Source organism: Boleophthalmus pectinirostris, unplaced genomic scaffold (genome assembly GCF_026225935.1).
Source record: "Boleophthalmus pectinirostris isolate CB_2022bp ecotype Guang Dong unplaced genomic scaffold, ASM2622593v1 HiC_scaffold_22, whole genome shotgun sequence".
NCBI lineage: Eukaryota > Metazoa > Chordata > Actinopteri > Gobiiformes > Gobiidae > Boleophthalmus > Boleophthalmus pectinirostris.
The window spans coordinates 14,143,919-14,162,292 of NW_026571190.1; the positions used below are offsets into that span (position 1 = coordinate 14,143,919).

At 36.5% G+C, this 18,374-nt stretch overlaps 1 protein-coding gene and 1 pseudogene across 3 annotated transcripts in view; both read right to left on the bottom strand.

The window, feature by feature from the left end:
* Positions 1-18,374, bottom strand: part of LOC110164353 (uncharacterized) — an 84,605-nt gene that overhangs the window by 53,164 nt on the left and 13,067 nt on the right. The window lies entirely within an intron of this gene.
* Positions 9,626-11,660, bottom strand: LOC110159895 (lysozyme C-like; annotated as a pseudogene).

The window sequence follows — 18,374 nt, forward strand, 5'->3', positions numbered from 1 at the left end:
TTGTTGTGGTAACGTACCGCGAAAGGTGAGACTAATTGTAGCTCAGGAAGTTGAATTTCAGTCCATTTTTCTAGGACTGTAGTCCACTAAAGAAATTCATGATAGATCCAGTACATCAATTAAAGAAGACATATTGTGGTTTAATTTAATATATAGTTAAACTTAGACAAACTTTACTGATCCACAAGGGAAATTATTTGGACACAGTCGCTCACACATCACAATATAATATAATAACAAAGAGAAAAAAATATAAATGATAATGATAAATTCTAAATAAATAGTAAAAAGATAGCCAGAGACAGGTGTCAAATAATAAGACATAATTATGTTTATGTACATGTACAAGTCAAAATAAAATAGAATAATAAGGAATAAAATATGAAAGTTATAATCTATGACACCCGTGGATTGTTATGTTATAATCTGGACATTTCAAACTGCAATATTGATCTAAAATGACCTGGAGATAAATCAGCTGAGTTCCACATTAGAAAACAGCAGTGCCCAATGGGAGCTGACATCACCACAAACGTCATCACAGCAAAGATGTGCTCAGTTGTCGGCATCTCTCATGAATAGCTGCAGATCACACTATAGTAGTAGAGTAGAAGATTTTTTTCCCATTTATACCAAAATGACTAAGCAACACTGCCAAATCCTATGTGTATTATCAAAAAATAAAATTAGAGAACAAAGTAAGCCCCCTCTTAGTCTATTCATTGATGGACAGGGGATGTCTTTAGTCAACCAAGAAAGTGTGCTCTGACAAGGTTTCATGCTTTTTTTTGGGTAATTATTACTTGGTTTGGTGTGATAGTGCCAGTAATATATATTTATGTTTATGTTTGTGGAGAAAAAGTTGAAAAGAAAAGTTCCAAAATACAGGAAGTAGTTCTAAAACGGAATACTTCTTCTTCTACTTATGACATCCAAGTATTAAAAAAAATAGGCAAGATTTAGTAATATCTTAAATGTAATGATTTGAACTACACTGGAAAAAACAATATCTAGGTGAGTTAAAATGACTTAAATTAAGAAAATTTTACTTTATTTGAGTAGATTCAACTTGACAAGTAAAATGATCTACCAATGGAATATGTGTATTTTTCATGTTTGTTTTCAAGTACAAAAAGTCTTATTCCACTGGCAAATAATTTTACTTGTCAAGTGAAATTTACAAAATCTTTACTTAAACTTTCTTAAATCAAGTCATCCTAACTTGACTAGATTTAGTTTTTTGTAGTGTGTTTTAGTAAAAATAATTAGTCCAACCTGCCATGAATACAGGCATTTTGTGAAACATCATAGTGATATTCATGTACTTTATTTTTTATTTTTATTTTTTACAGGGAGCGCCTCAGGAACAAGATCTGTCGAAAGTCACCTTCCAATGATTTGACCAGTGTAAGATACTGTGGACCTACCTCTCATCATGATACGGTGTAGACGTCGCCAGTTATTTGCTGCAGGTTCTTGTGTTATACTGACATCTGCAGGCTGAAAAATATCAAATGTGTAGATCCTGTACATGTTGGATTGTGAACAAATGGGAGTGTTGTGTTTAAACTTGAATTGAAGGTACACTTGAAGTTCATGCATCTTCAGGAAAAAAAAAAGCATAAATAATGTTACTGCAGTAAATTTTCATGTGATCTCACAAAACTGCCTCAATCCCAAGGGCCTCAGGTTGACAACTAAATGCACTGGACTGTGTCTTAAACTGCACTCTCCTGTTTGTAGAGGTCCAAACTTAGTCCTCACTTTGTTAATACATTCCAAAGTTTTCACTGTGATGACTTTCTGCAACCCGACTGTTAACAACAATAGCATGCTAACATTTCACCACTGTTACATCTTTGCACCTACTTAAAAGACTGCACAAAGCATAGTGATTGTATTTAGACCTTTAAGAGCTGCTTGCAATATGGTTTAGAAGGTTATGTATTTATTTAAATGGATTCTTAATTTCCTCCTGGATTAATTATGTGACATCTTATCTTAAAATGTTTGGCCCACAGCCCCTTTAAGTTTGGAGGAAGGTCATAATTACTGTTCAAATTGTTGCTAACTGTCTTTATGCAGATGTGGGGGCCCCCTGTAAGGACGCCATTGCATTTAATTTTTGCCGAAAAGGAAAATCATGTAACTAAAGTCTAAAGCAGGGAAATTTACTCTGTATAGTTATCTCAAGCTATGTGTAATAACTCTTGGTTTGAAGTTTAATAGTACTTTGAAATGCTTGCTGATCAAATCTGATTTACAACAACTGGCACTAGAAACAAGAACACATCACTCCAATTTTCAAATCCTGACACTAGCTTGTTGTTCCTTTTTGCTTTTATGTAAATTTTGGACCTGCTAGAGACTCTTGAATGAATTCCCTTTGCACCTTTTAAAAATGTAATTTAATCTATGAATTTATTAATTTATGTTTATCACATATATTTGTTAAAGATGCACTATAACCTTTCTGATGCCATCTGTTGTACCTTAAAGTTATACAGTTCGTCCTGCATTTTACAAATATAAGCATTACTGTACAAAGTTGAAAAAACAGGCACTCAAAAAGTACAAAATAATTAAAAGCCTTTAATACCACATGGCAGATAAAGTTAAAATCACGCCAACGTATTTTGGCCCTTTGTTCCTTCAAACAAGCAAACAAGCATTACTGTGACAGGGGTCACCTCTCCACAGATCTGATCTTTACCTTGATCTGCTGGTGGCACTTGTTTGTCTCCATGGAGATAAAGGTGTTAAATGTCATACTAAAAATACAAAGAAAACAAGGCACTATCCCGTATTAGTTTTGGCATTTACCACTTTACCTGCTGTATTTAGCATCTTTCATTTTGTTTTTACACAGCAAAAACTGGAGGGTTAAAATTTTAGGGTAAAATATTTCAGAGTTGTTTTTAACACCAAAAGTCTTATTTTAACTATCTGAAAGTTAAATGGGGTTTCGAGTTGGGGTTATTTGCCAGAGTTGTTGTGGTTGAGGTTAATTCAACTTCCTCTAGTGTTAATTCAACTTCTCTTAGTGTTAATTTGGCTCCTCCCATTCACCTCTTCAAACTCTTGCTAGAGAAGACCAGTTTGAACCAGTTTTGTACATAATTTCATCTTAAATGAACTAAAAGAAAGTAAAAATAAAATAAAACAGCTCTGTGTGTTTAGCTAAATCAGGGTAACTCTACAAAGTGTTATCTGTTTACTCTCAAAACGTTAATGTAACTCTGGATTTTGGGGTTAAACAGAAACTTTGGTCCAGTGTTACGTAATTAACATTTCCAAATATGTTAAATTAACTCTAGAACAGATTGGACTCATATAAACTAAAGTTGATTCTGTGAGAGTCAATTTTAACACTCCACTTTTTGCTGTGTATTTTCAAAGGTCTTATTATTTCCATAGTTTTTTGCACTCATATACATATGTTTAAAGTTTGTTTTTCGCTGTGAATAAAGTCGTATTGAATTGGACAATATCTTCTTTGTCAGCACTAATGAAATAAGGTGACTATGAAAAGATTTCATGAGGTATGGGCCACATAGCAACAACAATTCAAAGATTTGTGAATTTTTTTACTTATTTAAAAATATATAAAATAGGCTCTGCCCATATAAGTACAGCATTATGTAATTCTATAAAATTAATTCAAGTCAGAGTAGTGAAACATGAGTGGACTACAGGCTTTAAATGAAGGAATAGTGTATTAGTAACAATGTTTTATATAATATACATATATATATATATATATATATATATATAGAGAGAGAGAGAGAGAGAGAGAGAAATTGTATTTATTAATAGGGACAAAACATAATAATGAACATCTGTATTGAACAAAAAGCCATATTACACATACAAAGGCAATTTACATTTGCAGTCATGGAAATTTGTATTCAAGTAAAATTCTCATGGCTAATAAAGTACAAGTACTGATGCCAATATTGTGCTTAAGTAAAAGTAAAAAGTATGCATGAAGAATACTACTCAGAGCACTAGTTACACAATTGTAGAAGCATTTTAGATCATACTTTTATACAAAACCTGTCGCAGTGTCAGAGCAGACAGTGCAGTTCTGTTCTGTGTGTTTGCTGCTACAGAAGGTGCAGAGACAAATGGATTACATAAATGGGACTTTCAGTACACTGTAACTTCTACTTCTGTGATTTAAAAGTAACATTTATTACAAGTACGCATGTTTAAGTCTGTATGTTTAATCAGTTAGAAAGAAACATGAGTATTTGTAATTTGTTACTTGCGACTCCAGTTGTGACATCTTGTGAGCGCTGAGCCCATTAATTAACACTTTTTTTTCCTTCCAAACCTATTTAATTGTGAATATTTATCATTTAACGTCCAGTGCATAGGCTACAGACATGGGATTCTTTAGGCTCAACACATCAGCAATATAACTACAAAGAGGTTTAATGGAGTCACATCACATGACTCAAACTTAGGAATAGAGAAGAGAAGTTTTTGGTCTGATGACTTCCCTCTACTGGTGAAAATGACACACTTACATTGTATTGCCCCCCCCAAGCCTATTATTAATGTGCTCATATGCCGGCAGAGGACACTGTTGCCTCTCTCTTTCTTTTTCTTTCAGTTGTTACTTGTATCACGGTCACATAAACAGCCAGAGCGAGTCCAAAAACACCCAGAGGAAACAGGAACAACCAACCCCCTGAACCTGTGGGTAAAATGACAAAGGCACAATTAAAATGTCTGTAATTATGTGCAGTGAAAATGTTCATAGGCCTAGGCAAGGCTCTGTAACCTTCTTCCTCCGGTGAGCTGCCTTTATAAAATGAAAATACCAGAGAGTTACTAATTTTGAAGGTTGCAGCTATAAGAGCTATGACAAGTCTTAGATGGGTTCAGTTAGATGCCCATGAAATATAAACTATTACCCATCTATTAGTGCACAAAGATGAGCATGAAAATGATGCATTTGCGATGGTAAAAGGCTGTTAATTAAAATTTAGTCAAATTTGTGTTATTCAGTGCAATACATAAAGGCCTGATTCTAAAATCCCTTCACAAGCTTCACAGAAGGGGTTACAAAGCTCCAAGCTACGGGTTTGAGGCCCCTGATCTAGATTATATTTTGTATCATCCCTAGAGCCATGGTTCTCAACTAGTCCTACTACCTAACTTAATATATATATATATATATTTTTCTAACCTGGACTCAATCAAGCCTGATTTCAGATCAACTGCCCCACAAAGACTTGAAATTTGACTTTTTAAAAAAAAAAACTTACTTATTTTGAGCTTTGGTGAGCTTTTCAGTCTGTTTTTTTGTAATTGGAATTTTCTGAATTTCCCAAAGATCTACGCAAACTGCTCTAATTTACACAAAGTAAATTAATGAAGGCGGAAAACAAAAATATACTTTCTTACCTTTTTCATTTGATTGTGACTCCACAAGTTGACATTCTTTGGTGATATTAACTATAACAGTCTTCTCATCAGCGGGGTTTTGAGCCACACATTTCTGCTCTGAGGTGTTATCCTGCAGTTGCACAGTGAAGAGCAGCACTGCAGAGCTACTGCTGTCCACACGCTGCTCTCCTCTGAACCAGCTCAGTGTGGTCTGCTCTGTGAGATTCACCGAACACTGAAGAGTGCAGCTGTCAGCGCTCATGTTCACACGGAACACAACTGGGAGTAGCAATGGCTCTGAAAATGTAAAAAAAAAAAAAAAAAAAAAGAAAGAAAAAATTATATATATATATATATATATATATATATATATATATATATATATACACACACACACACACATATATATATATATATATATATATATATATATATATATATATATATATATATATATATATATATATATATATATATATATATATATATATATATACAACAGATACACAACGGACATCATCCAGAAAATATATATATATATATATATATATACCATGGAATGAGAAACACATTTTTTACATATATGTATTATTGTCGGGTTTGAGATGACATCACAACATTGTGGCTCAATAATAGGCTTATTCCAGATGGAGGGCAGGCAGCTAAAATGAATATTATTAAAAAGGTTTATTATGGGTCAACTCAGCAATACAAATCATTAGGCTAAAAAATAGACTGGGCATAGCTAACCCGCTAGCTGCCGCTGTGTTCCAAATAGGAAATGAGCATGGGGGCACTTCTGGCTCCATCGACTCTGGTTCCAACTGACTTTATAGAGTTTTTATCTGACTCTCTGTAAAGGCTGCAGTCAGCCTTATTTTGCTCTTCATGATCCTGGTGTTTTTATTTTGCTGTTAATAATAAATTCCAATTCCTATTCGACTCCAGCTTAATTTGACTTGAGCCGAACACTGTGGTTGACATCACACACACTTAGTCCACATCTTTACACAGTCTATGCACTAAACATTTGTGAATTTACCTTTTATATATGGTAAAGTATCATGTAGGCCTATTCAATAGGGAAACTTGACTCTTGTACCCATCTGGGAGCAGGCTGTGACACAATAGTGTGCAGTGGCTTTTGTGGATAGATTGCCAAGCAGAGTTGGGGTATACATCAATATTTAGTCAATAACAATTTACTAAAGATACTTTTTAAACAAACCATATTGCAAATTAGTCTATTTACTTTTACAAACACATTAAATGCATTCAGGCCTAGCCTATTCTGAGCCATTTTGGAGTCAAATTAGCAAAGCTTAGAGTCTATTAATATTTGTATTGGGAAGTACTTGACCCTCAAACTATCACTATGTGTGGGCTATTTGTTTCTTTACTCACCTTATTTATGCAGCTGAGACTTAAGTACTATTGTGTAATTATTATTATGCATCTAGAAACAATATGAGTGACATATGACAGCTCTACAGATAAAGTGTAAAGCACTCAGGGTGATCATCTCAGACTGTGGAACAAGAGGGACAGTTTGTTGAATATGAGAGAATGGGCAATTTAAGCTCCATGACAATAACGCCATATGAGTATTTATCAATCGTATCCATGATCGTAACACACAGAGTCACAGGGATAGGTGCCAACACTTTACAACCCTGTAAGCCAGTGCATGTGAAAAGTAATGGATAATATATCAGTTTTATATGCATGGACCTAAATCTCACTTTTTATTCAATTCATGAGGCACCAGAGAAAAATAGAACATTCTCTAAATAAGTAAGATTAGGGACAGGGTCTAAATGGCTGTGAACAACCAAATGAGGGATGTTCATGGTCACCAGATACAATATCAGTGCCCAGTCTGTTTGTGTGTGAGGGGGTCCAGCTTATTAGTTACCTCCGCCAAGGAGGTTATGTTTTTGCCGGCGTTTGTCTGTTTGTTTGTTTGCCTGTTAGCAACATAACTCAAAAATTTATGGACCGATTTTGATGAAATTTTCAGGATTTGTTGGAAATGTGAAAAGGAAGAACTGATTTCATTTTGGGGTTGATCCGGAAGAAATCCTGGATTCTGGATCACTTTGAAATTTTAGTTAACATTGTGGTAAATGGGGCCAAAAATTTTGTTTCTCAATATCTCGGTTAATTATTGACCAAACCCCATGAAATTTGACTCAGGGATGGACAATGGGATCCACTTTCATATTCCAAAGGCTGATCCGGATCTGATCCAGAAGACTGATTTTATCGCAATTTATATAAAAAATGGGGGTAGTCCTTGGCGGAGGTCTGCGCTCTCTGAGTGCTTTTCTAGTTTCAATTGTTTTTCTTTTCTGATTTTACTTAAGCTTCCATCCTGAGTTACTTAGACTTCCTCATTCTCGCACACACTTGGGCATTACTACTAGCTCACTGCCCGCCAATGGTCTCATACGCATCACAAACACAACAGCAAACGTGTGCTAAGCTGGGGAAATATGGCAACTATTCCAATTCATCTCTTCTTCTATTGAGTCTGTCACATAAAACAATGATTTAAATAATAATATGTGACTAATATATTGTTCTCTGCTGGTTTAGTCCGGTATATCAAACAAGAAAAAACATGTGATCTGTGCAGTGTTTTAATGATCTGTTTGTAGAATAATTAATTATGAAAGTTCTATTTCTAAAAGATAAGTAAAAAAAAAGAAGCTTGATCTGACTCATTAACAATTTATAATAATAGTGGCTATTTCTGCTTCCCAAACATAGGGCTCCCACTGCTGTTACAATGATCTTATTTGATGAAAGTGCCATTTGATTTCTTTCTATTTTGTATTGTTCTAGTTCAGACAAATGCTATTGAACAGTTATCAGTTATATGTCTTTCTTTACTGAGTGATATTTTGTTTTAATAGAAATGCTTAAAATTTTACTTACTATAGAGTCTGAGTTCATAATATTTAGAAAACACATTTCCTTTTTTAGAGTCGATGGCGTAAACTCCAGAGTCACTTTTCTGTAGATCTGAGAGAGTGAAGCGTCCAGTGCTGCTGCTCCAGTGAAGTCTGTTTGTGTAAATGTCTTCTTCAATCTTAAAGACTCCATCAGAAACAGAAGCAACAAGTTTTAGGATCCAAATGAAAAAAATCCTCTTTCCTTCACTGGGTCTGGAAATGTTAGAGATGATCCCACAACAGCTGTTAGGTTAACTCTCACTTCAGAAAAACTCAAAGAGATCACTGCAAAGAGAAATGTGAGGGAAGGTTGGTGAATTCAAAAATTACAAGATCGTCACAAGCACATTTTTTTTTTTTTACATATAGTTTTGATGAATACTTTAAATACATTTTTCAGCAGTTTATTGCACATTCAACCCATTCAGCAAATTCTGTATCCACCACTTTTCTTCCTGTTCTATAGATTACTTATGTGGACAGTGTGAGCTTTATTTGTTTTCAAGATACATTACAGATACAGTTATTAAAAAAAATAAAATAAATGCAATACCAGTGTTAGGTGCAAATATAGCCTGAATAATGCGTAAAACGGTATTAGATAAAACCTAAAAATATAAGATAAATCTTAAAATATTGTAGCAGATAAAAAGGCTCAAATGAACTTTACTTAACGGTGTACAATGTCACTTTTCTGTTTAGGGGTGGGGGGTGTCTGCTACCTGCTCTGCCTGTTATTGAATATTCATATATGTAAAAAATATAATGCCATACTGTGGAACAATCCAGACAGAAGCAATAACATCTCCATGGATCCTCCACCAGACCAGTTACATAGTTTAGCCTTAAAAAACCTCAACAATACTTCTAAATCTGCTCTACACAAACATGTATTTCATTGTATTTCCTAAATAATTAAAACTAAATAACAATTACCTGAGAGTAAGAGCACAGCGCTGAGATGTAAAGCCATGGTGCACCTTCAGTGGTTAGTTCTGAATGTGAGCCACATCCATCAGCTACTTTTTTAGCTTCAACGATGTGACAATTGGTTTGAAGGCCAGAATAAACTTCACTTTGATTAGTTGAACATATTGAATAAAATAGAAAATACTATTGAATTATTGTATAAAAACTAAATTCTATTGTAATTCTCAAACATTTCACGCCAAGTACATTAGAAGAGGTAGGCTTTCAGTTCTATTTACTTCCCAAACACTTCCACCGTCATCCTAAATATTGATCATCAATTCTAGAAAGCAGCAAAAACATGAAATGCTTCAAACTCTTTATTGCCACAGGTTTACAGTAAGAAATCACAAAAAACTTTACTGATTCGGTGTTAAAAATCAAGCAAAGTTCTATCAGAAAGAAGAAATTATGATGTTCTTTTAAACTCCACATCCAGCGATGTACGAGCTCAGGTCTCGGCCCTGACAGTGTAACGCTGCCATGCCACCCTGTAAAAACAGAAAGAGAAAATCAGTAAGTGTTACAGTGGCAGAGTAGTTATCCTGTCTCCTCCTCTCAGTGAGGAGGTTGTGGGTGAGACCTCTGATCTCTGACATTTTATTACTTTCCCTTTATATTTTAAAACAAAGTGTTCTGGTTGTAAATAAGACTCTGGTTTATGATTGGTTGGTTGTGGTCACATGACTCACCAGGCTGAGACTCCATTGGGGTCCCGCACGACTCGTTTGGCGCATTCAATGGCAACAGACGGGTCATCGCTGAGAAGAGCTGATGAAAAAAAAAGATGAGATACACATAAATGAAAACTCTAACATGTTTGGCTCTGCTCCCTCCACACCTGGGTCCTGCTCTAGTCCAAGCTAAGGCCTGTTTAGTCCTGGTTTAGACCAATTACATTTTGATCTGTTTTATGCATCTTTTCAAAAACTTATTCCTTGGTTTAGAACTTATCTAGTGTTGGGTGGGATCAGATTGCATCCCCATTTAACCCTAATTTTTATATTGTGTTCTATATGGACCCATTAGAGTCTAAAACAAAGCTTGACTGATTGATTATCACCAGTGCAATTCAGTAGACTTAGCTAACAAACAGGAAATAAACAAGTACTGTAGGTGTGTTAGTTTCAGAGCTGTGAAACGTCTTTGATGAAACACTTTTGTCCATTTGGCAGAATTGAATCTCTCTTTGCTATTAGAAGTAGTTTCATTGCAATAGTACCTGTGGCAGCAGGATTTTAAGTAGCAGAAGTAGTAGAAGTAACAATAGTTGGAGTAAAAGTAAAATCATGATCCAATAGTCTTTCCAAACCCTCAAAGTCACTTAACATTTTCATTTCATACAGGCACTGACAAGGTAGTAGGTGTAGTAGGAGTAGTAGTAGCAGTAGTAGTTGCCGAGTTGCAGTAGCCGCAGTACTGAGTTTTACCTGAGCATTGGATTCCACAGCCATTGGAGGAGCTCACTCCTCCATCTCTACACCACCATCTGCTGTTGATCTGGAAAATGCCGTAGTCTGTGGAGCCGTCTGTGTTCCTGTTTGTGGCTCTGGTGTTGTAGTTAGACTCGTGTTGAGTCAGACACACCCCTGAAGAAACAAGGGCTACTTAAAATATTGCACAAAACTGTAATTATATTAACAGGACATTATATGGACATATGTAGACAGATTTTGTCCAGTTGCAGAGCTAAGTTAAAACTGGAACAAAACTTGGACTAGACTAGAACAGAATCCAATCAGGTTTACATTAGAACTAAACTGAGCTAAAACCAGAATCAAAACAGGAACACACCCTTAGTCCTGCTCTAGAACTTGTTTATTCCTGCTCCATATTCCTGCTGGATATTTCTAGTTGTTGTTTAGTCCTGTTTTAGTCCTATAGTCTAGTCCTATTTTAGTCCATGGTCCAGGCCGCTCCAAGTCCTAGTTTAGTCCTGTTTTACTCTCACAGTCTGCCAGAGTCTCTTCTTTAGTCTAGTCCTCCTAGTCCTGGTTTCATCCTAACCTTGTCTTATTTTAGTCCTAGTTTAATCCTGGTTTAATTCAGATCTAGTCCTAATTTTTAATCTTGGTGTAGACCTGGTCTAGTCCTAGATTAGTCCTGGTCTGATCTTGATTTAGTCCTGGTTTAGTCCTGGTTTTGCACTTACATTCTGCCAGGCTCACTCCTCTGTAGTTGTGCATCCCTTTGCTCTTTAGGAGTCGAGCCCATGTGCATCTGTCAAAGACTTTTCCCTGTGCCACGGCACAGAGCAGCACCAGCAAAACCACACCCTGCATCTTCATCTCCATCAAGTAGACTGAACCAGGACCACACCAGGACTGAACCAGACCTGAGTCCAGACCAATATTTATAAGCCCTCTCTCTGCCTGGAAACTCCCTCCTCTCTCTGTCTCACTTCTGTTCTGAAAACAGCTGTTACACACAACAAACAGGACTTATGTAACCTAATAAATTAGCCTGCTTCTTTTATCTGATCTTAATCTAGCATTTCAAATTTTTCTTTTAATTTGAAATGGTTTTGCCTGTATTCAAGTGTAAAAGTTGATTAAGTCATGACTATGATACAAAAGACACTGAGTTGATGTGCATGTAGCAGGTATAAAGACTCAGAGCTCAGATGCTCTGGAGAGAAACTGGGAGAGACTATTTTGGGACTCCAGAAGGCTGCTGGCCTGTGGTCAGGGCAGGTCTGGGCCCTGTCCTTTCTGTTGTAACAAAGGAAAAAGATGTTTGTATTTCAAAACTCACCGAGGCTTCGGAAATGGATTATTATCATCAACAATCTCCATGGACACAAGCAAGTGACTCCAGCTCTAGGACTATTGTTTGGCTCTAAAAAATCCTGAAATGGAATAAGTGAAAGAAAGATTTATTTGATCCTATAACATGTGGAAATAACATTTTCATAAAAGGAGCAGGTGACAGACCTTCCACCAGAAAAGTTGCACAGTGTTACTTTAATCTTGTTAGATGTAGTGGGCTAGTTTTAAATAGGACTGTAATTCAATATTTGAGGTGACTGGTTTCTAACATTTAGCATTTTTTTCTGTCAAAATTGTCTGTGAGTGTAATATAAGACTTTCAAATAAATCAACAGAAAACATGCAGAGTTTTTTTTTTTTTTAAATATGTTTTTTTGTAATGCGTGCAGAGAGCTGAGAGGGATTTACGTAACCTGGTATTTTTCTCTCATTGTTATTGTTCTTTCAAAACTTTCTTCCTGTTTTTTTTTGCAGAAAACAGGACCATATCCTTGTTCTGACTGGAAACAGCAAGTCTTGTGTTGTTCTAGCTACTTGGGTAATGTCATAATGAAACTGAAAGAACTTAGCACTTAATACACTTAATACAGTTACTATTACATTTCCTGTGGTCGACAACAAACCAAATGATCCCAAACGCGAACAAAACACTGGCCTGGATGTTCTTGATACTATTTAGTTGATGTATTTTAACGGTTTGATTTCTTTCTGGATTAATAAAGTGACCTTAAAATGATTGGCTCACAGTCCCTTTAAGCTGGAAGGAAGGTCAGAATTACACTGTTCAAACTGTCTTTATGCACATATTGGGGCCTCCTCTGTAAACACGCCATTGCATGGAATTTTTGACTACAAGGAAAATTATGTAACTAAAATCTAAAGCAAGAAAATATTTGCATTTGAGTCTAATATAATTGTTTATCATTACAGTAAATAAAATAATAATAATTAACTCAAATTAAATAGTTTGGATTCCCAAGATGCACCTGGACTCTGATGAGCTCCTCATATGGTTCGGGTCTGTGTCAAGACGTCAGCTCTCAGCTGAGCGGAGTCCGACTCAGAACTATAAACCGGCCTCTCGTATGAGGAGCGCAGCGGCTTCAAAATCACATACAAAAACACAAAGTTGGGTCACGCTTCCCTGAACTCGGGAAGAAGCAAAATTGGGCAAATTTTCCGGTAGTGTGTGGTGGCCTTTAGATTTAGACTTAAACAAACTTTATTGATCCACAAGGGAAATGACTTGGACACAGTAGCTCACACATCACAATGTAATAACAAAGAGTTTTATGAATGGTAATAATACATTCTAAATAAGTAGCAAAAAAGAGGAGGAGACAGGTGTCAATAAGGCATAATTATATAAATGTATGTGCACAAGTCAAAGTAAAACAAAAATAAGTAATAAAAATATCTCCGCCGTCTACGAGAGGTTGTAAGGAGAAAACTGTATAAAAATGATGTGATGACTGACAGGACATAGGGTTATCTGTTACCTAAGAGTGAGTTGTTGTACAGTTGTAGGGAGTATTATCTGTTACCTAAGAGTGAGTTGTTGTACAGTTGTAGGGAGTATTATCTGTTACCTAAGAGTGAGTTGTTGTACAGTTGTAGGGAGTATTATCTGTTACCTAAGAGTGAGTTGTTGTACAGTTGTAGGGAGTATTATCTGTTACCTAAGAGTGAGTTGTTGTACAGTTGTAGGGAGTATTATCTGTTACCTAAGAGTGAGTTGTTGTACAGTTGTAGGGAGTATTATCTGTTACCTAAGAGTGAGTTGTTGTACAGTTGTAGGGAGTATTATCTGTTACCTAAGAGTGAGTTTGTTGTACAGTTGTAGGGAGTATTATCTGTTACCTAAGAGTGAGTTGTTGTACAGTTGTAGGGAGTATTATCTGTTACCTAAGAGTGAGTTGTTGTACAGTTGTAGGGAGTATTATCTGTTACCTAAGAGTGAGTTGTTGTACAGTTGTAGGGAGTATTATCTGTTACCTAAGAGTGAGTTGTTGTGTACAGTTGTAGGGAGTATTATCTGTTACCTAAGAGTGAGTTGTTGTACAGTTGTAGGGAGTATTATCTGTTACCTAAGAGTGAGTTGTTGTACAGTTGTAGGGAGTATTATCTGTTTACCTAAGAGTGAGTTGTTGTACAGTTGTAGGGAGTATTATCTGTTACCTAAGAGTGAGTTGTTGTACAGTTGTAGGGAGTATTATCTGTTACCTAAGAGTGAGTTGTTGTACAGTTGTAGGGAGTATTATCTGTTACCTAAGAGTGAGTTGTTGTACAGTTGTAGGGAGTATTATCTGTTACCTAAGAGTGAGTTGTTGTACAGTTGTAGGGAGTATTATCTGTTACCTAAGAGTGAGTTGTTGTACAGTTGTAGGGAGTATTATCTGTTACCTAAGAGTGAGTTGTTGTACAGTTGTAGGGAGTATTATCTGTTACCTAAGAGTGAGTTGTTGTACAGTTGTAGGGAGTATTATCTGTTACCTAAGAGTGAGTTGTTGTACAGTTTGTAGGGAGTATTATCTGTTACCTAAGAGTGAGTTGTTGTACAGTTGTAGGGAGTATTATCTGTTACCTAAGAGTGAGTTGTTGTACAGTTGTAGGGAGTATTATCTGTTACCTAAGAGTGAGTTGTTGTACAGTTGTAGGGAGTATTATCTGTTACCTAAGAGTGAGTTGTTGTACAGTTGTAGGGAGTATTATCTGTTACCTAAGAGTGAGTTGTTGTACAGTTGTAGGGAGTATTATCTGTTACCTAAGAGTGAGTTGTTGTACAGTTGTAGGGAGTATTATCTGTTACCTAAGAGTGAGTTGTTGTACAGTTGTAGGGAGTATTATCTGTTTACCTAAGAGTGAGTTGTTGTACAGTTGTAGGGAGTATTATCTGTTACCTAAAGAGTGAGTTGTTGTACAGTTGTAGGGAGTATTATCTGTTACCTAAGAGTGAGTTGTTGTACAGTTGTAGGGAGTATTATCTGTTACCTAAGAGTGAGTTGTTGTACAGTTGTAGGGAGTATTATCTGTTACATAAGGATGAGTTGTTGTACAGTTGTAGGGAGTATTATCTGTTACCTAAGAGTGAGTTGTTGTACAGTTGTAGGGAGTATTATCTGTTACATAAGGATGAGTTGTTGTACAGTTGTAGGGAATATTATCTGTCACCTAAGAGTGAGTTGTTGTACAGTTGTAGGGAGTATTATCTGTTACATAAGGATGAGTTGTTGTACAGTTGTAGGGAGTATTATCTGTTACATAAGGGTGAGTTGTTGTATGGAGTATGGTATGAATGTAGTTCCCTATCTCTTGTGTGTTTGAGTGGAGCTGTAGGAGCCTGTTGGAGAATGAGCTCCTTAGTCCTTCTATTGTCTGGTGCAGTGGGGGAGCAGGAGTGTCCATGATGGAGAGCAGTTTGTCCACTGTCCTCCTGCCCCTCACTGTGACAAATGTCTCCAGTGCACAGTTGATCATGTGACCAGCTTTACGGATGCATTTGTCAATCTGCCCAATGTCACTTTTACTGGTGCCCCTCCCCTAGCAGACCACAGTGAAGTACAAGGCATATGCCACCGCAGACTGGTAGAAGATCTCCAGCTTTACAGTTGTCCCTCCAGTCCAGCCTGTTGTTAACGTGGATGCTGAGGTACTTGTAACCGTCCACTATTTCCACATTATGACGGACTCCACTGATGTCCTCTTTCTCCTGAAGTCAATCACCAGTTCCTTGGTCTTGTCAACGTTCAGGAGCAGATGGTTTGCCTGGGACCAATCCACAAAATCTGCAAACAGTGTCTTGTACTTCATCTCTGATACACCCAACCACTGCAGACTCATCAGAGAACTTCTGCAAATGGCAGGACCCGGAGCTTTACTGGAAATCAGAGGTGTAGAGAGTGAACAGAAATGAAGACAGGACTGTACCCTGCGGAGTTCCTACATTACTGACCACGGTATCAGAAAAAGTCCCCAGTCACACCCACTCTGACACCCATTCTGAGCAGCTTTTCACTCATCAGAAAAGGCTGGATTGTGTTAAAGGTCCTGGAGAAATTGAAAAATAACACTATCCAGGTGAGAGTGAGCCTGCTGCAGAAGATAAATGGCCACATCATCGACATCAATATGAGACTGATAGGCAAACTACAGTATAGAGGGTCTACGAATGGTGCTACCAGGGGTCTGAGCTGAGCTAGAACAAATCTCTCAAACACTTTCATGATAGTATGAGATGTCAAAGGTCAGGAGATATGGGGTACATAACCACAAGAGTTCAAACATTTGGGGATTTTGTACTTTATTTATTTAGAAATATATAAATTAGGCTCTGCCCATATAAGTACAGCGTTATGTAATTCTATAAAATTAATTCAAGTCAGTGTAGATGTAGATTAGATAGATACTTTATTTTTATTTTACATATTACACAAAAAGCCATATTACACATACAATGGCATTTACATTTGCAGTCATGTATTTTCTCATCAGGGAAGCCAATGCAGAAGCCACAATTCTCAATATTCATTCGATCACTTCAGTGGGATCTAATATGTGAATATATCCAGTCTGTGGTATAGACCTAGTAATTACAGTGGCTAGATAGTATACTTAATAAATACATGAGCCAACTGACTGTTCTCCATCTGACAGTGAAGCCTGTATTATGTCCAAGGGTCAAAAGAGTACTGAAAATTTGTATTCAAGTAAAAGTACAGTCATGCGGCTAAAAAAGTACAAGTACTGATGCCAAAATTGTGCTTAAGTAAAAGTAAAAAGTGTGCATGAAAAATACTACTCAGAGCACTAGTTACAATTTTAGAAGCATTTTAAATCATACTTTTATTCAAAACCTGATCAATCAAAAAGTGTTAAACTGAATTTTGCCAAACTCTGACTGATCAGAGCAGACAGTGCAGTTCTGTTCTCTGTGTTTGATGCTGTAGAATGTGCAGACACAAATGCATTACACAAATGGGACTTTCAGTACACTGTAACTTCTACTTCTGTGATTTAGAAGTAACATTTATTAAAAGTTCGTATGTTTAAGTCTGTATGTTTAATCAATTAGGCACAGTAACATGAGTATTTGTAATTAATTACTTGCAACCCCAGTTGTGACATCTTGTGAGCGCTAAACCCAACACTTATTTTTTTCCTTCCAAACTTATTTAATTGTGAATATTTATCATTTAACGTCCAGTGCATAGGCTACAGATATGGGCTTCTTTAGGCTCAACACATCAGCAAAACTACTAAGAGGTTTAATGGAGTCACATCACATGACTCAAACTTAGGAATAGAGAAGAGAAGTTTTTGGTCTGATGACTTCCTCTACTGGTGAAAATGACACACTTACACTCTGTCTTGGCCCCCAAGCCTATTTATGTGCTCATATGCCGGAAGAGGACACTGTTGCCTCTCTCTTTCTTTTTCTTTCAGTTGTTACTTGTATCACGGTCACATAAACAGCCAGAGCGAGTCCAAAAACACCCAGAGGAATCAGGAACAACCAACTCCCTGAACCTGTGGGTAAAATGACAAAGGCACAATTAAAATGTCTGTAATTATGTGCTTTAAAAATGTTTATAGGCCTTGGCAAGGCTCTGTAACCTTCTTCCTCCGGTGAGCTGCCTTTATAAAATGAAAATACCAGAGAGTTACTAATTTTGGAGGTTGCAAGAAATGTATTCATTAGCTATAAGAGCCACGACAGGCCTTAGATGGGAACAGTTAGCTGCCCATAAAACATAAACCATAATCCATCTATTAGTGCACAGAGTTGGGAATGAAAATGATCCATTTCCGAAGGTAAAAGGCAGTTAATTAAAATTACTCAAATTTGTGTTATTCAGCGCAATACATAAAGGCCGGTTCTAAAATCCCTTCACGGGCTTCACAGAAGGGGGTGCAGAGCTCCAAGCTACAGGTTGGAAGCCCCTGAACTAGACTATATTGCTTTTGTATCATCCCAAAAGTCATGGTTTTCAACTAGGCCTATCACCTAACTTAATATTTTTAATATTGTTCTCCTTTTTTTTTTTTTTTTTCTGACCCGGACTCTATCAAGCCTGATTTCAGATCAACTGGGCCACAAAGACTTGAAATTTGACTTTGTTTTAAATTTACTTATTTTGAGCTTTGGTGAGCTTTTCAGTCTGCTTTTTTGTCATTGGAATTTTCTGAATTGGGGGACCAGATTGCATCCTCATTTAACCCAAATTTTTATATTTTAAGAAGAAATATGGGATCCATAGGATCCATAGCAAAGAGAAAATCAGTT